Source organism: Hyaena hyaena, unplaced genomic scaffold, assembly GCF_003009895.1.
Source record: "Hyaena hyaena isolate Hyena2069 unplaced genomic scaffold, ASM300989v1 scaffold_221, whole genome shotgun sequence".
In the NCBI taxonomy this organism is placed as follows: Eukaryota; Metazoa; Chordata; class Mammalia; order Carnivora; family Hyaenidae; genus Hyaena; species Hyaena hyaena.
Window position 1 is genome coordinate 1,923,964 of NW_024080853.1, and position 22,650 is coordinate 1,946,613.

The 22,650-nt window shown below is 38.1% G+C and overlaps 1 long non-coding RNA gene across 2 annotated transcripts in view; it reads right to left on the bottom strand.

Annotated features, from left to right (window-relative positions):
* Positions 1 to 7,808, bottom strand: part of LOC120239031 — a 34,402-nt gene extending 26,594 nt beyond the window's left edge. Inside the window, exon 1 of one of the 2 annotated variants that reach the window (XR_005530339.1) lies at positions 7,747 to 7,808. This is a non-coding gene — a long non-coding RNA (uncharacterized LOC120239031). The remainder of the gene's footprint in view (positions 1 to 7,746) is intronic. The other variant, XR_005530340.1, reaches the window with a different exon arrangement.
* Between the last annotated feature and the right edge of the window lie 14,842 nt (positions 7,809 to 22,650).

Genomic DNA, 22,650 nt, shown 5'->3' on the forward strand with positions numbered 1-22,650 from the left:
ACACAGAGAATAAGACAAATGAAACAGAAAATGGGTATTTTAAGTTTTACTTAGTTATTTTGAGAGAGAGTTAGAATTCCAAGCAGGGTTAACACGGAACACTGAGACTGACACGTGGCTCTCCCATGACTGCAATATCAGGACCTGAGCAGAGATCAAGAGTTGGATGCTTAACCAACTGAGCCACCCAAGTGCCCTAACAGGTTTTTTTTTTTCAATTTTTTTCAATTTTTAATTTTTTTATGTTTATTAATTTTTTTTGAGAGAGAGAGAGATAGAGTGCAAGTGAGGGAAGGACAGAGAGAGGAAGATACAGAATCCGAAGCAGGCTCCAGGCTCTGAGCTGTCAGCACAGAGCCCGATGAAGGGCTCGAACTCAGGGACCATGAGGTCATGACCTGAGCCGAAGTTGGATGCTTAACTGACTGGGCCACCCAGGCGCCTCAACAGGTTTTTTTTTTTTAAGGCAAACTTTCCAAAAAGTAATGAAGAAGTAATTTTGCAGATGAAATAGGGAGTCTATGTTCCATAGACTTATTAAATACATAGAATTATTAAAATAGATACATAGCCTGGTTAGGTCAATTACCTTTGGGGATTAAAAGGAAGAGTTCAAGAAATCCTGTTAGAACAAACAAGTCAGCTACAAGAGAGAACGAAGTTAGACTGGCCAGCCTTCTCCACAACAATCAAGGAGGATAATGTCGATTCTTCATCTACTAAATTCTGATGGAAAGAAAGTATGACTCAGGAATACCCAAATGTTTCTGTTGTTTGAAAATAAAGGCTACTGGTACACATTCTCAACCATGAGAGGCCTTAGCAGATATAGTCCTTCTTGGGAAAAACTACCAGAGATGAAATCAACTTGGATATGCCAGGGGAAAAGCACTGGTATTCTTTTTAGTATTAAAAGGAGTCAGTGTATGCACTGAGTAATTCAGGAATTAGACCACCTGAGTTTAAATCTTGGCTCTGTCTATTCTTACTTTTGGCTTTATACAAAGTATTTATCTCAGTTTCTTTGCCAATAAGATGAAGATGATAATGGTATTGTGGGTAGCAAATGAAATAATCCATGTAAATTTCTTAGTATAGTGCTCAGCATTAGATACTATTATAAAAAAATTAAAACACAATTATTAAAACATTATAGCTTCAAAATTTGATGGCTTTTTATAATCTTTTACAATCATTTTTCCCTTAATTTATATTTATTTATTTATTTATTTATTTTATTTCTGAGAGAGGGACAGTGTGAGCAGGGAAGGGTCAGAGAGAGAGGGAGGTACAGAATCAGAAGCAGGCTCTGGGCTCTGAGCTAGCTGTCAGCACAGAGCCCGATGTGGGGCTCGAATCCACAAACCATGATATCATGACCTGAACTGAAGTTGGACACTTAACCGACTGAGCCACCCAGGCACCCCTTCCCTTAATTTTAGGAATGAATATCTTTGTGGTAAAAAAATTTTTTTAAACACTGAGCTCTGAAAAGGTGAACAATAAATTGGTAACATGGATACCTCTGGAGAAGAACACTGGATAGATGGGAGATAGAGTGAAAGGGAGAATTTTCATGGCTTTTCACTAACATGCAACTTTTTAAATTTGTACCACATGAATATATTATTTTATTTTATTTTGGCATTTATTCAATTTTGAGAGACAGAGCCCGAGCACTGGGGGGGTTGCGCAGAGAGAGAGAGAGAGCTACAAAATCCAAAGCAGGCTCCTGGCTCTGAGATGTCAGCACAGAGCCTAATATGGGGCTCGAACCCACAAACCATGAGATCACGCATGACCTGAGCCAAAGTTGGAAGCTTAACTGACTGAACCACCCAGGCACCTCTATTATCTATTTTTTAAGGCAACTAAAACTAAAGAAACATTTACCTGTTTCCACAACTCCTTCATTTTGATCACAATTTCTTGTTTTTCTTTTTAAATTCAAGTAAAATTAAATTTAATAATTTATGTAAAATTAGCATGTACTATGGCTCCATTTTTGCAAACCTATTCCTAACAAGACAGCCTTCACCTGTATATCTGCAAAGGGATCTGAAATGATATCTAATGTTAACAATGATTATTTCCTAGGTGATGTAACTTAAGGTATTTTTTTCTTACTCTTATTTTTTAGAATGCTTGAATTTTTAACTAAGTATCATTTTAAAAATGTTAATGTTTCAGAGAAAGAAAAATTGTTACCAATTGTTACCTTGGTTGACAAGGAAGAACAAGGGGTTTGTCCCCACCTCATAAGGCTCTGAATGCCAAAGACCACCCTGGAGGGCCCTTAGTCTAGTCCCTTACTCTGAAATTAGTAAATGCATTGGTAGGGGGTTATTATGTACCCACTGTGTGCCTTGCTGATTCCTTAAGTGGTAGCCTAATGCCTTGAGCAACCTTCCTGCCAAACTGGACTATCTGTTGTTTCCTAGTATGCTTTTGCTCCAGACACCTACAAGAGCCTCTACCTTGCAGACCCTTAATTCCATTTGTTCTCCAAAGCCATGGAAGAAACTGCATCTTCCATGTATCTTTCCCTAACCTGTCTACTCGATTTCCCCCCTTGGAAGCCCCATAGCACCTTTTAACAACTATTTATGGCAATTTATTCATTCAACAAATGTTTACTGAACACACCCATGTGACTTATATTTGTTTGTATTACATGTCTTACCCTCTGACTTAGAATAATTACCAGAGGGCAAGAAGCATTTCACACTCATTTAGTATTTCTACAGCAGCCAGCATAATACCCTTTAAAGAATAAAAGTAAAAAAAATGTTTGCTAGATAATTAAAGGAGCACTATGATATGACAGAAAACATATGTATTGGTTTCTGACCCCAGTTGCTAGCACAGAGCTCCTAAAATCCTTATAAATTCCTAATTGAACGAGCATGAGGAGCATCTTTTGTTCTAATCAGGTGATTCTGGGTATGTCGTGGATGGCTCCTGGATGGGAGCTGGGCATCAGAAACACCAAGCCATGACTAGAAGTTTAGACTTTTCAGCCCTGTTCCACATCCTGGAGAGAGGAGTGGGACTGGAAATTGAGTTGGTAATTGATCATGCTTACATGAGAAAACCTCCATAAAAACCCAATAATAAGAGGTTTGGATTGCTTGCAGGTGTGGACCTGGATGGTGAGGCACCCAGCTGTATGAGGACAGAGCTGCTGCAGTTGGGACCCTCCCAGATCTCACCCTATGTCTCTCTTCATCTGGAACTAGTAAACATTTAAGAGTTTCCCTTAGTTCTGTGCACCACACTAGCAAATTAACTGAACCTGAGAGGAGGCTGTGGGAACCGCTGATTTGTGGCCAAGTCAGACAGAACTTGTGACTGGCGTTGAAACAGGATGGGAGCAGTCTTGTGGGACTGAACCCTTAACCTGTGGAATCTGGCACTATCTCCAGGTAGACATTGTTAGAATTGAGTTAAATTATAGAACACCTACCTGGTGTCACAGAGAATTTCTTTTTAAACTTCATTTTTTTTTTTTTAAATTTTAGAGTGAGAGTGGGAGCAGGGGAGGGGGGCAGAGGGAAAAAGAGAGAATCTTGTTTCTTTTAATTTTTTAAAATTTTTTTTTTTTTGAGAGAGACAGAGCATGGGAGAGGAATGGGCACAGAGAGAGGGAGACACAGAATCTGAAGCAGGGTCCAGGCTCTGAGCCATCAGCACAAAGCCCGACACCAGCTCGAACTCACAGACCGGGAGATCATGACCTAAGCCAAAGTTGGCTGGGCTAACCACCTGAGCCACCCAGGAGCCCCAGAGAATTTCTTCGTATGGGGAAAAGAACCCGCACGTTTGGTGACCAGAAGAGGCAGAAAGAAGTGTTCTGTGTGAGTAGTAAAGGAGACAAAACTGAGTCTTTCCTTGTACAAGCACTTAGTAAGTATTTGTTGAACTGAACTGATTGCCTCATGCTTATACTGTTTTTGAAGTCTGGAAGTCTTTTAGCTTTAAAAACCAAGTGGTTTACATTCCTTCAAAATTATTTTGAGTTTTTCTAAACAGCAAATGTGTTCCCTTTCTCGAAAAAACACTGGCATGGACCAAAATCCTTGGAAAGAGATAAGGTACAAAGCGATAAATAATAGATTAGTGATTTTTATTTCCATCTGTTTTGCCCTAAGGAGGTACATCCACAATCCTGAAAACTGACACAGAGAAGACAACTTTTCCCTAGTCCCCTGGTCCCTAATGTCCAACATTTGCTCAGAGATAGCTTTCCAGAACAAGTTCACATTACTCAGGGTATTCATTCCTTAACTGGCTTTTTAATTACAAAAGGCTAATTTCTCAAAACCTAAATAAAAGCTAATTTGTACATACAATCCTGTGTCAATGATGAGATAATGTGAATAGAATTTGAAATAAAGGCATAACAAATACAAAATAATGCATAGAATTAAAGGAATACTTTTATGAGATAATGAAGATTATATATGTAAACTATTTGCCTTTGTTCTAGTTAAGGATGGCTTTCCACAATAGGGTTTGTTGAAAAATAGATTTCCCCCTTTTCCTTCAGTGAACAAAAATAATGTGCTGCCACCTACTGACACCTGAATGAAAATGTAGCTCAGAACACCTAAAAGTAATTTAAAAAACTGCCAAACGAAAACTTGAGGATAGGTGTTTATATTATCTTATTTCAAACACAGTAATTGACACCTGCAAGACTCTTAATTCCAGGGGGGGATAAGCATTATGTATATTGGTTAAACTGAAAAGAAAATCAATGGATGTGTTGTGAATGACCACACAAATTTAAAGGTTAGAAAGCTTAGCTGCATACTTGAGTGGAGGATTGAAATAACAGTTGAATCATTCTGTTAATAAGAAAAGGGGACAAGAGAACATAAACATTTCTAGACTAAGATAAACTAGCGGTCCAGTCTGTCTAACATCATGTCACAGCGGAATTTTGGGCAGGGGTGGATATGGTCATTGGTGAGGACAGGGTAGGCTATTACTCACAGGGAGAGGGATCTGTTTCTAAATAACTCACTTTGCCCTTAATGACCCTTTACATATCTATCGAATGAGCCTAAACCGTTTTTTTTTTTTAATTTTTTTAATGTTTTACTTATTTCTGAGAGAGAGAGAGAGACAGTGTGAGCAGGGTAGGGTCAGAGAGAGAGAGGGAGAGGGAGACACAGAATCTGAAGCAGGCTCTGAGCTAGCCGTCAGCACAGAGCCCGATGCGGGGCCTGAACCCATGAACCGTGAGATCATGACTTGAGCCGAAGTCGGACGCTTAAACGACTGAGCTACCCAGGCGCCCCGAGCCTAAACCGTTTTTGAAAGCATGCTTCTAGTTGGTCTTCGCTTTGGGTGAGCAAAGTTTCCCAATCAACACACAATGAATGATGTAAACAGAGGAGAGCACGGACCTGAAATTTTAACCTCACCAATAAATGTCCCTACCACATGGTAGGTACTTTATTAATATTAGTTGAATGAACAAATAAGTAGAGCCTCTATTTCTCTTAAATTTTCTGTGTTTGAGCTCCAAGGAGTACATCAGAATCCAAAGGATCCTATTTATATTTTGCTTTGGTTATTTGAATATTTCTGATGAAAAAAATTAGCTTGGGCCTGAATTACTAAGATAGCTCCTCAATTTTCCACTTCAGTCAACATTATTTATCAATTAAGTTTTTAGTAAATTGTAAACTGAAGTGTAAAACTTGGCTTAGTACTGAAGGTTAACTTTCAATGTGTCACCCAGGGATGACAAAATCTAGGAAGAAGGCTGAAGAAGAGCCTATGTATAATTAGGAGGATTAGAAAGAGCTTTGAAAACAATTTGCTGAGACTTCATGATTAAAAGAAAATTATTTAGTTTCAAGAGGCACTTTCTCTTTTTTAATCCACTAAAACTAGACTCAGACAGCCAAAGTCAAGAAGGGGCCAAGCAATTTTACATTAAATTCATCCCCCCAGTAATCACCTGTTTACATCGGTCAGAAGCCCAACAGTTTGTGGTCTGGATGTCTACTCTATTCGGGGGCCCCCAGTTTTAAAGTGTGCATTGATTAAGAAAATAAATATATAGACACTGGGCAGAGAATATAACACCCTGAGCCATCACAGTTTTTTCTGGGATCTTTGTACCAAACCACCCAACTTAATGCATTTCACAATGCAGGGGTAAGAAAAGAGCTCCTGCCTTAGAAGAGAATGGGATTTAACCAGAACAATAGATAAAGTCAACAAATGATTATAATACTTGAAGCTTCTTAAGATTCAAGGGAGTATAAGGTCACATCTGGTTGGAGGGTTTGTGAATGATATCATGAAGGAAGCACCATTTGAATAGGTCTTTAAGAATAGGTAGAATTTTGTAGTGTGAGATCATGGTAGGAAAAAAATTCACAAACAACATTTAGGAGACACCAAATACATCTGTGAGTAGGATGTGTTCAATTAGTCTACTAATACCCTAGTCTTCACTGCTAAAAAGTGACAACTAAGTTGGGAAAGCAACATAAGGCACAGGCTCTGGAATCAGGTGCCTGAAATTAAGTCCTGGCCTCAACACTTGTTTGCTGTGTGACCTTAAGCAAGTTGCTTAACATCACTGTTCCTCAACTGCCTTTTCTGTAAAATGACACAGTAGAAGGCCCACCTCATAGAATTGTTTTCAATTTTAAATAAAGAATCCATGTGCTGCAATCTGTGCCTAGAATATAGTAATGTTCAATAAATATTACTTACTGTAATTGTTGAGCTTATACTTGATTTACTAAGCAACAGGGAACTATCAAAGGCTTCTGAGCAGAAGAGCTATATGTCCGAAGCTGAAACCTTAGAGTGATTAATTTCTCAATGAGAATTAAGAGGAATTAAAGGAAGTTGGTGAAGCTACAATTAAGGTTACCAGATGAAGAATTTTACAATTGTCCAGAGCAGGAGCGACCATCAGAATTACAGGTAAGGTGGTAAAAGAGAGGAGGAGGAGGACGGAAAAGAAAGGACAATTTTGAAAAACTTTGAGAGAAAGAATTCGTAAGACTGTATGGGCAGTATAAGTGATGGGAAGGAGGCAAGTCAACTCTAAGCCTTTCAACTTGGTACAAAAAAAACCATTAGTGAGGAAAAACAGAGATATGAGGGAAAAGTGCTTCAGAGGAAAGTCACCCAGGTGGAGAGCCAATAGACAGTCACAACTTTAAATATGCACCTTAGAAGAAAAGTCAAACTTAGATTAAGCATCTCCATTTTAAGAGGTGGAAGTGAATCCCTGGATGGAGATGAAATCACTGGGGATGAGAAGGTTGAATCATCTGACTCAAAATTTCTTGTTCTTTCTACCTGTGGATATTACGTGAATTCATATCAACATAGAGAAAGGGGCTTGTATATTTTTAAGTGAGTTTCAGGGGCATCTGGGTGGCTCAGTCGGTTAAGCCTCTGACTTCGGCTCAGGTCATGATCCCACGGTTGGTGAGTTCAAGTCCTATGATGGGCTCTGTGCTGACAGCTCAGAGCCTGGAGTCTGCTGTTGAATAAATTCAACTCCTGAATTTTCCATCTATTAGCCACATGTCACTCCAGGAATCAGCTCCCTCATCTGGAAAATAAAAACAATGCTAAGATCTTCCTCAAGAGTATGATGAGGCCCTGGTCTCCTTCTGTCAAGTTCAACATGATCGTCCTCAGGTATGAGATGAAACTTCTCTTCCTGAAGGTCCTTAATACCCTGGGCTTATTCCTAAATACCTCCAAAGTCTCTTTCTTTTCTTCACCAGTAAACACTTAAACTCATCTCTCCCAAATCTTCCAAGCCTTGGTCAGATTCTACAGGCTGCTATAGCAACCACTGTTGAATAATTCCAAAGCCCCTTTGTGGGGACCTCTTCTGCCTCACTGCTTCCACTCCCACACAAGTTCAGATGCTTCCACCAAACTACAAAAGATTATTCTTTTAACTTCCTCATTCTCTCTTTTTTCATTGTTTTTTTCTTTCCTTTTCCATTTCCCTTTTCCATTCTCAGCTCTTTATGAAAATTATAATCCCATAGTCATATCTTATCTTAGCTTATCAGCCTCATAATTATAGCTGTCTGTCAGTTAACTTTCACCCCAGTACAAAGTCAGCATTCTCTACATACTTAAATTCACCACACATACATTCACATGTACATGTAAAAAAGTTACCTTGTCCATAGAAAAAATAAGTAGTGATCTCAGAGCAAATTTTCTCTACTCTTTGAACATTGGAAGAGGAGATCTAAAGATACAAATGTGAGTTGATTGGTCCACTGATCCATTCTCCCCTCCCCTCATCTTATCCAACAAATTCTAAGCAAGTAGTTTTTGAATCTGCTTAATTTCATCTTGAGTGGGTCCCAGGGCCTCCATAAATGATATCGTTTCTACTTACAGGACAGCTCAAAAAGGCACCTTCAAATTTATTGCAAATTGCCGCAGACGTGGGATATCTTTCAGTTGCCAGGAAAGCCAGAAGGCTCCTTTCTGTATTCTCTCAGTATGGTGACCTATAATTTCAGAATACTCTGCAGCCTGTATTTTGGTTTCCTGCCCATTCATTAGTCTGACAAATGTCTGTTATCACCTGGAGCATTTACATTCCAAGACTAAAATCAGTCTCCTACTCAGCATCTCTTTGTTCTCTGGAAAGCATCTGGATCCTGCCAATAGATGTTCAAGTAAAAGTACACATTATAGTATATCCAGTACAGTGGGGGCTGGATTCTCACTCCAGAATTCAACACCAGCATCAGGTACAGCCTGGACATGTATCTTGCATCGTGTGATAATCAATAGCATGTGTTATTAGGTGCCAATTATGGGCTCTACACTATTTTATATGATGTGGGAGATTCAAAGTAGAAATAATGCCTGCTTCTGTTTTGAATATGATTATACCCAGCCCCTTGTATAAGTCCTTGGCACATAAGAGATAATAAAAATATCAACCGAATGAGTGAATAGGAGTGCTGAGAAAACTAACATGAGAAGCTATAGAGAATCATGCAAGTTAATTCACAGTTAATGACTCCCTTAGGTGGTGGTGCAGCTATAAGGGATACAGGAATTCAAAGAAGAAAGAAGTTAATATGGACTGAAGCCATTATGGTGTAGCATGCACACATCATTTCAGGTGAAGTGCTATTGGCAGACAGACTAGAAAGACAGCCTGTATTTCAAATGAAAAAAATTGTAAGTGAAAGCCCAAAGGTAAAGTATTGAATCAGTGAAAAAACTGGCTAACTAGACCATGGAGATATGAAGTAGAGTCTAAAAACAAGGTTAGATAATAAATGGGACCATATAATAAAGGCTGTTGAAAGATAGAAGAACTATCAGTAGATCAAGTGTCAAAATTTGTTTTAGAGTTTGTTGTTTATAATTCAGAATATTTTTTCCTATAAAACCAGGAAACAAATCATGATCTAACTCATGAGTAGCCCTATATATACATTCCTGTCTTCATGAGATGACTGGATTAGCCAGATCCATAATTATCAAGCATGTCTGTTCCTTCTTGGAGAATTTGTTTTCATCTTTTCACAGTATTGAAATAAGTTCAGCTAAGCCCCAGGAACAACTCAGCAAATCTTGGAAACAGTCTTTAGTCAACTCCCCTTCCTTCAGTCCTCAGTAACCATTTCCAACATCAGCAGTCTTTTTAAGATCCTTGCCACTGTGCTTAGTAGCAAATGACTTGAGCCATCACTCTGTGATTAAATAAAAACCACCAATGTCTCAGCATGGTGCCAAAAGTGTATATATTGCTCTTCTTTTTTATTTATTTCTCTTCCCATACCTTCTATTCTTGATTTTCCCTCCCTGGCCCTCCCCTTATTTTCCTTTCCTTCCCTCATTATCTATTCACCCTTCCATCTTGAGCTCCTCCCCATCCATAGCTCCAACTACAAATATATCAGTACCTCCTAAAATCTGTATCGCCAGGTAATTTTTTTTTTTTTACCAAGCTCCAGGTTCCTCTTTACCACTACATAAAAGAAGTTTCACTTGCATATACCATAGAGACTTCAAACTCAACTTGTCTAAAATGTAATATGCCATCTGAGGCAGCATAATGGACCCTCAAAGATGTCCACATCCTAAACCCCAGAACCTGTGAATATGCTAGGCTACATGGTAAAGGGGAATTAAGGCTGCTAATCAACTGCACTTAAACTAGAGACACTAGACTGAATTATCCAGGTGGACCCAATGGAATCATAAGGTTGTTTTTTTTTTTCTAATTTCTATGCCCAAAGTGGGGTTTGAACTCAAAATCCTGAGATTGAGAGTCTTACACTCTAGCAACAGAGCCAGTCAACCACCTCCAAAAGGTAGTTGGAAAAGGGAGGCAGAAGAAGGGAGTTATAGGGAAATTTAACTAGGGAAGAATGATCAGAGACATGCAATGTTACTGGCTTTGAGGATGTCGGTAGGGGAGTCAGACCTAAACCGAAGAATGTGGGCAGCCTTTACAAAATGGAAAAGGCAAGGAAATGAATTATCTCTTAGAGCCTACAAAAAGAAATACAGTCCTGCTGACATCCTGATTTTAGCCAGTAAGTCCCATGTCAGATTTTTAACCAACACAGCTGTAAAACAATAAATTCATGTTGCTGTAAGCCATTAAGTCTATAGCAATACATCACAGTAGCAATAGAGAATTAATACATCATTTCTACCCTAAATCTCTGCCCTCAGGTTTTTTATTTGTTTCAGAGAGTAACACTTTGATTGGTCATATTAGTGTTTCCCCTCAGAAGATTTCAGAATGTCTATAAGTTCATAGAATGTCAAAATAAACTCTCTTTATATTGTTAAAATTTCAAGATAAAAATATGAAAATACAATTCTTAAACTTAAAAAGGAGGGCTACAGAAACTTGGTAATATTTCTTCAGAACATTCAAGGTCTAACACTTACACATATCTTCTCTAATAAAATTTTATGCAAGCCTATTTGTTTGCATACAGTAATGGGAATGGTAGCATTCTTTTGATTAGCTAATAGATTTGTAACACAAAGAGTATAAATATTGTTTTCCCTTGTGTTTTGAAATATGCTGGATGAAACTGACACCTTTAACAATATGTTGCCTGAACTGCTGCTTATCTAAAAATCTTTCATAACTGATTCCTTATCATTTTTCAGTGTACTCTTTAATTATCTTTCTGAGAAAATAGTTTAAGAGACATCTTTGTTTTGGTGGTTACAGTGTTGAGTGGCTACTCATTCTCTTCATCTCTACATTTGCATTTTTTTTTTACTTCTACCTGCTAGTATTTTTGAGGAAAACAAAGAAGTAGGATTGTGGTCAAATTGTAGACCAAGAAGACATGGAGAATTCTTTCTACAGACAGTTAGAAAACAAATAAAAGTAAATGTATATATGAGCTTGCAGAAAAGGAATAAATTTCAGGTGCAGAATGAAGCAGGAACTGAAAACTGGGGCAGTGGTTACATAAGCAGATGCTGCAATGCTTTGGGGAGTGTTTAATAGTATCCATAATCCTCTTTGTTTTAACTCTCAAGAAGCAATAGAAGATGAATTCTTCAGGCCCATGGGAGGTGGGATTGGAACTAAAATCCCTGCATAAAAAGCCAGGAAATTTCAAAGGACTACCCCTCAGTGAAACCACACTCCAGACAAGCAGGGGGCAGGCAAGGAAGCCATCCATTCTCTTTGGTGGAAAAGCACGTCCCTGAGAAATCAAACACCTGGTTCTATACCTTGCATAAGCCCAGGACTGAAACTGCACAACACTCATGGTCAAGGAACTCCCATGTCAAGAAATACACACTAAAACTGTCCCATGCAAGTGCTTCTCTATTTGTGGAGCACACAGAGCTAGTGTGGAGGGGCACTTCTTGAGCACATACTATATGTGATTGTCAAAAAACAAACAAGTCCACAATAAAAAATAACCAAACATAAGAAAGAACCTGCCACTAGTGAGTGCCAAAAGACACACAAAAAAGATATACCCTAAGGACTTGAGATGAAAAAACAGTCAGAAAAAGACTGTAAGACTATAAGATCAGTAAGTCTGAAATTATTAGAATCATATATTGTCAAAATACTAAGAAAATAATACCCTAATATAAAATTTGAGATTTTATAAAGCAATAAATAGAACTTATAGAAAGAAAAAAATGTATAAATCCTTGAGAACTAGTAAAACATGCACATTTAACACAGGCATTTATGTCTATTCCTTGAAACCCTACCAAAAGGAAATTGAAGAAATAAAAAAGGTTTAAACATGTAAGGACAAGACAATAGGAGAAAAGATAACAAGTGCCAACAAATTTTACAAGCTGGAACTCGGATCTACAAATAGCAACTGGGTTGGTTATTGGGTTGGAGACAACATAAATCCAAATCTCTGGTGTTCGGTGGTAAGAGGGAGACTGGTGGAGAGGAAGAGAAGCTATAAAGAAGCAAGGTAATTCAAGCCACCTAGCCCCAGGAAGTCTTGGAATTGAGGGCACCAGGCATACTAAAAGGGCCTGAAGGAACAAGGACTGGTTGAAAGCCTTTAAAAGGTAGGATCCAATCCCCCAAATACTCTTCTAACACCCAACTAGCCAAACAACTACTTTTAACCCATCAGGCAGAAGATTTAAAATTAAACCAGAAAAGTTCTGGGCTGGGGGATACCATGCTTGCTGAGGGCACATCCTTAAAAAAGGAGAATTAAATGAAAGTTTACACACTGGGCACTGAGACATCCCTTCCCTCTATCAAACAAGTTTATGCACACACTAAAAGCAAAGAGAAAACCTTAAAAGTGAGAATAACTAGCAAATACAGGACAAGGAATAAAAATTAGGCACATAATCAGATTTCTCCTACTCAGAAAATTCCGGACTGATTGGTTTAAAAATTCTACTCCTGGGAGGGGCTCCTGGGTGGTTCAGTTGGTTAAGCATCTGACCCTGGCTCAGGTCATGATCTCACAGTTGGTGGGTTCAAGTCCCATGTTGGGCTTTGTGCTGACAGCTCAGAGCCTGAAGCCCACTTCAGATTCTGTGTCTCTCTCTGTCCCTCCCCAGCTCATGTTCTCTCCCTCTCTCAAAAATAAATAGACATTAAAAAGAATGTTTTTTAATTAAAAAAATTTCTACTCCTGGGGGAGGGTGAAACTGCATTTAGGTTAAGTATTAAGTCTTGGTGGGGCTTAGCAAAAGTGACTCCATTTTGAGACTATTGTTTCTTTTTAACAATCTGAAACGAATATGTTATGTCAATTATAGCTTAAAAATTCCTTTTAGAAAACCATAAAATAGACCTTAAGGCAAAATCGTTATTAGGAAAATCATCAATAAACATACAAAAAGTTCTTAACTGCACTAGTAATCAGAGAAATGCTAATTAAAACAATGATTAGATACCATTTCACACCTAAGCCTGGCAGAGATTGATATAACAAGGGTTGGAGAGGATATAAGAAATGGAAACTCTTTTTTTAAATGTTTATTTATTTTTGAGAGAGAGAAAGAGAGAGAGACAGAGAGGGAGAGCAAGCAAGGGGGTGGGGGGTAGAGAGAGGAAGGTAGAGAATCCCAAGTAGTCTCTGCATTGTCAGCACAGAACCTGATGTGGAACTTGAACTCATGAACCATGAGATCATAACCTGAGCCAAAACCAAGAGTCCGATGCTTAACCAACAGAGCCACCCAGATGCCCCATGGAAGCTCTTATTGTTTGGCAGAAATACAGTAGGGAAACCAATTGGGAGGGCAATTTGGCAATAGCTAATAAAGCTGAAGATAAAAACTCTTTTAATCATATACCCTAGAGCAATGCTGTCCATGAGAAATATAAATGTGAACCACATATATAACTTATAAATTTTCCAGTAGACACACTAAAAGAGTAAAAAAAATAAGAGAAATTAATTGTAATATTTTTATTTAACTCAACATATTCAAAACACTATCATCTCAATATATATAATATTAAAAAGTATTGAAGTATTTATGTATTTTTGTACCAAATCTTCAAGTTAGGTCCCATTCAATTTGAATTTCCAGTGTCCAATAGCCACATGTAACTAATGGCTCCCATATTGGACACAGTATGGGAAATTCTTACACTTGTACCCAAGGGGAAGTATGTATGAGGAGTTTGCGACAACATTTTTTTAAATAAAAGAAAGTGTGTGTGTGTGTGTGTGTGTGTGTGAAATTGATAAATAAATGATAGCTTATCCATACAAAATAATTCTATTCAATAGTTTAAATGAACCACAGCTACATTTACAAACATGTATGCATCTCAAGAACATGATTAGTAAAAAGAGAAAGTTGTAAATAGTCTTGAACTGTAAATCATCATATATATGCAAATTCAAAATACATAAAACTCCAGTATATGTTGTTTTTTGTATCAATGCATGGGATTGAGATACAACAACTTCAGAAAAATTATTACCTTTGGGAAAGGAGTAATGTGATTGGGCAATAGGACTTTCACTTTAACTGTAATGTTTTCTTTCTTTAGGAGAAAGGTATAAAGACCATAAAGGGAAAATGTTTACATCTATTAAATCTCAACAATGGGTACAGACAGTGGATTAATGGCCATGAATTCTTTGACACTCTTCCCTTCAATAGCTCTGGGTCTCTGTTCCTTCCTCTTGACTCTGGGTGAGCTCTGTGATTACTTTAACAATACCGTGAACATAACACTGTATCTGTCTTCAAGCCAAAGCTGTAAGAGACCGAGTTTCTACTTTTGTCTCTTGAGATGTTCCCTCTGGGGAAAACCCAGAAGTTTGACTACTCTAAGATCACCATACTGTGAGGAAACCCAGCTAGCCATGTGGAGATGACGTGCACAGAGTGAGAAAAAGAGGCTCCCCACTGTTCCCAACCATCCTAGCCTAGACACTAAGCTAGTTTGTGAAGAAAACATCTTGGACACAACAGGCCCAGAAGATGTAATGTGAGAAGAAGTGAGGAACCCAGATGAAAGATAAAATTGAGGCCCCAGACATTTAGCCCCACCTAAACTGTTCCAGCTTTCAAAAGCCACCATTACAGAAGCTGAAGCTTCACAAGTGATCCCCTCTGTGCTCAGCCAGAATTCTTCCTGATCCATCATATCATGAGCATAGTTACTATTTTAAGTCTCTATCTTTGAAGATGGTTTGCTGGATAGCAACAGATAACCAATCAGCACACAAATTATGATATTATTTTCTGTACTCCATATTTAAAATAATGTATACTTAAATTTCTTTAAAAAGTTTTTTTAAGTAGACAAACACACCAGATTTTCTGAAAAAGATTAAGAAATAAACCAGAGGCCCAGAACTGACTGAGCCAAAAACACAGCAATCGGTTGTCTTGCCAAAATTAAATGAATTATTTAAGTCCTTAAACACTGGGTTTTCTTTTTCTCTGTAGACATAGCTTCATTCTCTTTCTTTTCTATAGCTTCAGTTATGTTATTAAAATATACAAGTATTGGTTCTTGTTCAAGTTTTAGTAACTCCACTGGGGAAGCAGCCAGAGCTCCAATCAACGTTAATTTCTTTCACAAGTTTCTCTCAAAACTACCATTGCTAAGCCTCCACCATCTATCTGACCCAGGAATTTAAGAACTATCTTATATTCTTCTCTTTCCTTTACCCTTTAAATACAGGGTATTTAAATTATTATTATTATTTGCAGATTCTGTATTTGCAAATTTGCCTACTTGCTAAAATTTACTTGTAACCCCCAAATTAATATTTATGGCGCTGTTGTGGTCATTTGTGAATATGTGGTGAGCAGCAAAAAATCTGAATCATCCCATGAGCACATTCCCAGCTGAGGTCAAATAAGGTGGCACTCTGCCTTCCTATTTCAGTTCTCATACTACAAACAAGGGTCTTTTTTACTATTTAGTGCCATATTTTTCTCTCACACTTTTGCTTTTTGTTGGTGATAACACTGTTTAAAATGGTTCACAAGCATAGCACTGAAGTGCTGTCTCATGCTCCTACCGCAAGGCTGCAATGTGACTTACAGAAAAAAATACATGTTTTAGATAAGCTTTATTCAGGCATGAGCTATAGTGCTTTTGGCCAGGAGTTCAGTGTTTATGAATCAACAGTATATATTAAATAAGGTATCTTTAAATAGAAACACACATAAAACAAGGTTATTTCCTGATCAGTTGATGAAACGTTGTGGTCTGAGTCTTACAGAAACTTAACCCTATATTTCTCTTAGGAGCAATGGTTCACTATCTGCTCATTGGCTGTTCATGGCGACTTTAAGGAATGCAACTTCTGTAAATGATAAGAACTGACTGTGTTTTATTATCAAGGCTCAGAGGACTATGGCTGGGTGATTGTAAAAGATAGAGCTTTCTGGAGATTTGGAGCAATTCATATTTGCATACTGAGGTTAACAGGAACACATCTAAACTGCACTCACAAGAAAGGGCAGCTGGCATCACATTCTTGCCCACTAGACTGTAAACATCATGAAGGCAGACAACAAATCTGTTGTATTATTGTTCAATAATAAGTATCTGACAATAAATATCTGAGTCATTCATTTATTCATTTAAAAATATTAATTAAGCCTCTACTATATGCCAGAACTTATGCTAGACAATGTATACATAAAGCTGTAATAAAATAGGCAACTTTCTTGTCCTCAAAGAGCTTATGTTCTGGCAGACAATAAACAATGCTGAGAAACATAATATGTCAGGTAATTAAATGAAGAAACATAAAAACACATTAACAGAATAGGAAGTATGGGTTTGAGGACGGTTGCTATTTTCTATAACTTGGTCAAAAGGCCTCTCTTATAAGGAAATTTTTGAAAAGGGACCTAAAGTGAGGGAGGTTGTCCATGTGGATATCTGAGAGAAGTGCAAAGAGCTTGAGCCAGGACAGAACCTGGCGTATTTGTGGAGCAGCACAGAGGATGTGTTCCATAGTGCCGTGCTTTAAAAAAAACAAAAACAAACAAACAAAAAAACTCTCAAAAGAAGATGGAAAAGTGTATGACTGGTTCTGTAAAGATACTGAATACCCCTACTTAAAGTCTTTTGTTAAGAAAGTCAAACAGTAATATTAAATAAGAATAGTATTTATTATCAAGTAGAATTTTCCATCATGTGAGATGAGGCATCCCTTCTGGGAAGGCAGAAAGGGAGAAACATGGTTTGACTGATATGGAATAAAAATAGAAATAGTCCCATTTCTCATATTATAACCCTACATAATACACAAAATATAATCCCTGGAGGATATTAACTACATAAATCCTTGGATTGTGAGTAACTTGTTCTGCAAGTGTTCGATAGATAAGCACAAATTTCTACTACATTTAACTTGATAAGTGAGTGATGTCTTGCAATACAAATAGTACAGGATGCTGAACGTCACATAATTGAACCAATGGTTCTTCTGTCTGTCTGTCTCTCTGTCTCTCTCTCTCTCTCTTTCTCACTGTGGGATTGTGGGTAATCATCTCACATGCTCAGATGCTGGTCTCAGACCATGGTGTTTCACAGAAATCAGTGATTTTTCAGAACATTGGAAGGTGCTCACACTGACAATAGTGTATTTTTTGTAACTTCAAAGCACCTAGGGACAGCCCTTTGCTTTTCCATACAAGAGTAAGCTTAGGAATGCTTTGCTTCATTCTAGGTCAGGCTGCCTGCAGATTTAGACCCTTTCCTCTGCTATCTTGTTGCTAGTTACATCAAATACAGTGTATGACAAGAGTTTATTAATACTTTACTGTAATCAACATCCGTGTGAGCATATATAATGTCCCCCATACAGAAAAACAGTCCACTGGACCAACAGACAGCAGTGATTCTGTTGGTGATAGTGAAAGTCACCCTACACAATAACCCTTCTCTCTCTTGTCTCCCTCACACCAGCCAGGAAGGTTTTCAAAGGTAGGTGCATATTAATTCATTTATTTTTCTTTATATTTTGTATTTTCTTTATTATTTTGTATCATATTATAGTATTGTACTCATTTTTATATGAATATTTTTGGGTTGTGGAATGAATCATCTGAGTTTCCATTGTTTCTTACGGGGAAATTCACTTTGATACACAAGTGCTTTGGATTACAAGCCTGTTTCTGGAACAAATTATGCTTGCAAACCAAAGTTTTACTGTGCAAGCCAAATATATGCTTTTAACCTATGACACTTGACTTCTGAGCTAGAGGCTGCAACTGCTGTATTTTTCATAATTTTGTTTCTCAGGAAAGCAAAAATCAAAAAGAAAGTATACAAGGAAAAACAGAAAGCAGTTATAAGCTAACCTTCTGTAATGTTTCAGTTTTATTAGATACACATATCTTTAAGAAAAGATATTTCTAGAAGTTGCTACAGCTAATATTTATGTATTGTCTTACCATTTCTAATGTTAATTGATCAAAAAATATGCAACTAAGTAATTATAAACCTTGCCATTAGAGACTATGAGGTTATATTTCAAAGCTATTCACCTTTGTAATGAAAAATTGAAATTTCATTCATTTTTATAACTTATATCATCACCACAAATTCCATAGTTAGATACAAAATGTTAAAATCTCCATTGAAATGAAAACGGTGAGGCCATAGTATAGTTGTGTAGCTGTCATTTAATCATTGATAAAGCAGTCTACCCTTCTTTGTTTCCCTGAGTCTTTATATATCTCAAAAGAGTAATCCACTAGAGGCCTTCACTTCTGATACATAAGGAAAGGAAAACACTAGCAGAGGGACACTGAATTTTTGGAGAGACAGCACCCAGCCATCAGTGCATCCAGCAAGAACATTCCATTAAAGCCCATTACATCTCTGCATATAAACTGCAGGGTAGACTCACAAACACTGAACTACAGCTTTATAGAAATTGTGTGTTCATATTAGTAAATGAAATTGAATTTCAAGCCTCAAGCTAGTAAGTAGTTAAAAGAATTTGGGTCTGGGTACCATAAAAATCTACCTAGCAATTCCACCCAAAGCTACAGGATGAAACCACAATACACCAGACTGATTTCCTATTAGCCAATAGCCAACAGAAATCAATTGCCACTCCATTGTGCTTCTAAAAACATTGTTTTATAAGGGAATGAGTCAACATGGTGGAGAAGTAGTGGGACATGAAGTGTCCTCGTCCCTCAAACACAGCAGTATTGAGGCCAGAAAACTTGGAATTCTAGGAATTCAGGAAACATAGTGACAGAAACATTTCCAGGAGCCTAAGGGGACAGCTTGGCAGGCCACAGGCTTGTGATTGTGAATTGGAAGAGATAAAATGGGCCCTCTAGGCACAGAGGGGAGGGATCCCTTTCTCTGGAGAGACAAAAGGAAGAGAGAGGCTGTGGAAGTGTAAGATTATATGTGGACAGGAGAGAAACCATGGACTGGGGAATGGAGAAAGAACCCATTTCTAACTCGTTCCAGGGTTACAGGGCTTTCTCTGAACTGGGGCCTGCTTCCCCATTTGCACACCTGGGGAGGAGGGGAGCCAGCTCTGGGATTGATAGTGAGCTCAGAGGCCCAGTCAAAGAAAGCAGTCCCCTCCCGTGAGTGCTGTGAGAAAAGGTATATAGCTGCTCCAAGGACAAAAGACCCTGCAAGCGCCCACCAGCCAGAGGCCCTTTGTTGGCTGGGTGAAGTAGCACTTCCCCAGAACCGAGGCACATAAAGCAGGATCCTTTAGACATTGGAGACTGAATCCCAGCCCAGCAAGGCCCCAGTGACTGGAGCAGGACAAACTGGCTTGCTTGCGCCCACATTCCACTGTGAGGATGGCCTAAACAGAGTCGTCTGGGTCACCCAATCCGGGGAGGAGAGACTGGGATGTCACCGTTTTTCTCCACATCATCAAAAAGGTGAGGCTTCAGGGAACAGATAACGGGCCCACAGTGAAGGTAGGACCTGCCTACACCAAACCACCCTCCTTTTCCCTGGTAACTGCATATCTAATGGAGCAAGACTGACACTGACCAAACCAGACAGCTCCTTCAGACCAGCACAGCCACCTGTTCCAATGCACCATCAGATATCAGTTCTAGCCATTTTGCATTTTCTGATTTGATTCTTGGTCAGTTCTTATCTTTATATAAATATATACATATATATTATAATATACATATAATTCTTATTTTATAAGTATATGTTTATATATATATATATTTTTTTTCTTTTTCTCCGTCTTATTTCTTCCCTTCTCTATTATGGTTATTCTGATTGTTGGTTTGTTTAAGCAGACATTTTTAATCTATTCTTTTCACACCTCTTCTGCACCTCTTTCTTCATTTTCCTCTTTCTCTCTCTGGATTAAGCTCTGATTCTCTGTCTGGTCAACTGTTTTTTTTTTTTTCTTTTCTTTTCCCCCTACCCTTGTAATTTCTCTATTTGTATGGGATAAGGCTTCTTCCACCACCTCCCTCCTTTTAAAATTTTTTTTCCAGGGTTATTTCAATGACCAAATCTAAGCACAACTGGAAGGTCCAAACCACCATTATGAGGAAGGGGATAAAGCAACCAGAGTTACAACAACAGAGAGCACACTACACACTCCAAAAACAACTCCTGAAGGGCCAGGCCCTGGACAGTGTATGGCCACTTTTTAATATATTAGTGCTCACAGGTCCAGGACACATAACAGCTATTAAAACACATAGGGGACAGAAAACTAGCCAAAATGACAAAAAAGAAAAATTCTCAAACTAAATTCCAGGAAAAAATGACAGCTAGACAATTGCTCAAAACATATATCAACAATACATCTGGTCAAGAATTTAGAATAATAGTAATAAGATTAATAGCTGAGCTGGAAAAAAGCATAGAAGACAGCAGAGAATCCATTCTGCAAAGATCAAGGAAATAAGAAATAGTCACGACAAATTAAGAAATGCTGTAAACGAGGTGCAAAATAAACTAGCTGCAGTCACAGCAAGGATGGAGGAAGCAGAAGAGAGAATAAGTAAAATAGAAGATAAAAATATGGAAAATGACGAGGCCGAGAAAAAGAGAGATAAGAAATTCCTAGACCACAAGGGGAGAACTGAAGAACTAAGTGATCCAATGAAACATAATATCCATATCACAGGAGTTCCAGAAGAAAATAGAGAGAAAGGGGCAGAAGGTTTACTTGAACAAATTATAGCGGAGAACTTCCCTAATCTGGGGAAGGAAGCCAACATCCAAATCCAGGAGGCACAAAGAACTCCCTTCAGATTTAAGAAGAATAGGTCTTCTCCATGGCATATTATGGTGAAACTGGCAAAATACAAAATAAAGGGAGCATTCTGAAAGCGGCTAGGGACAAATGGGTCTTAACCTACAAGGGTAGACACATAAGGGTAGTAGCAGACCTTTCCACTGAAACTTAGCAGATCAGAAGGAAGTGGCAGGATATGGTCAATGTACTAAATAGGAAAAATATGCAGCCAAGAATCCTTTATTCCGCAAGGCTGTCATTCAGAATGGAAGGAGAGATAAAGGCTTTTCCAGACAAACAAAAGCTGAAGGAGTTCATGACCACTAAACTAGGCCTGCAAGAGATCCTAAGGGGGACTCTATGAGTGGAATGCTGCAAAGACTACAAAGGACCAGAGACATCATAACAAGCATGAAACCTACAGATAACACAATGACATTAAATCCATATCTTTCAATAATAACTCTGAATGTAAATGGACTAAATGCTCCAGTCAAAAGACATTGGGTATCAGAATGGATAAACACAAACCCACAAGATCCATCTATATGTGGTCTTCAAGAGACTCATTTTAGACCTGAGGACACCTTCAGATTGAAAGTGAGGGGATGGAGAACTATCTATCATGCTACTGGAAGTCAAAAGAATGCTGGAATAGCCATACTTATATCAGATAAACTAGATTTTAATCTAAAGGTTGTAACAAGAAATGAAGAAGGACATTATATTATAATTGAGGAATCTACTCATCAAGAAGAGCTAACAATTAGGGGCACCTGGGTGGTCAGTCAGTTAAGCTTCTGACTGTGGCTCAGGTCCTGATCAGGTGGTCTATGAGTTCAAGCCCTGCATCAAACTGTGTTGTGAGCTCAAAGCCTGGAGCTTGCTTCAGATTCTGGGTCTCCGCCTCTCTCTGCCCCTTCCCTGCTCACATTCTCTCTCTCTCTCTCTCTCTCTCTCTCTCTCTCTCTCACAAATACACATTAAACAAAAAGAAGAGCTATCAGTTTTAAACGTTTATGCCCTCACTTGGAATACCCAAATGTATAAATCAATTAATCACAAACATAAGCAATCTTACTGATAAGAATATGGTAATTGCAGGAGACTTTAATACTCCACTCACAGCAATGGACAGATCATTCAGGCATAAAATCAATAAAGAAACAATGGCCTTGAATGATACAGTGGACCAGATGGACTTGACAGATATATTCAGAACTTTTAATCCAAAAGGAGTAGAATACACATTCTTTTCCAGTGCACATGGAACATTCTCCAATATAGATCACATACTGGGTCACAAAACAGCTCACAATAAATATAAAAGAATTGAGATCATACCATGCATATTTTCAGATCACAGCTATGAAACTTGAAATCAACCACAAGAAAAAAATTGGAAAGCCTCCAAATACATGGAGGTCAAAGAACATCATGC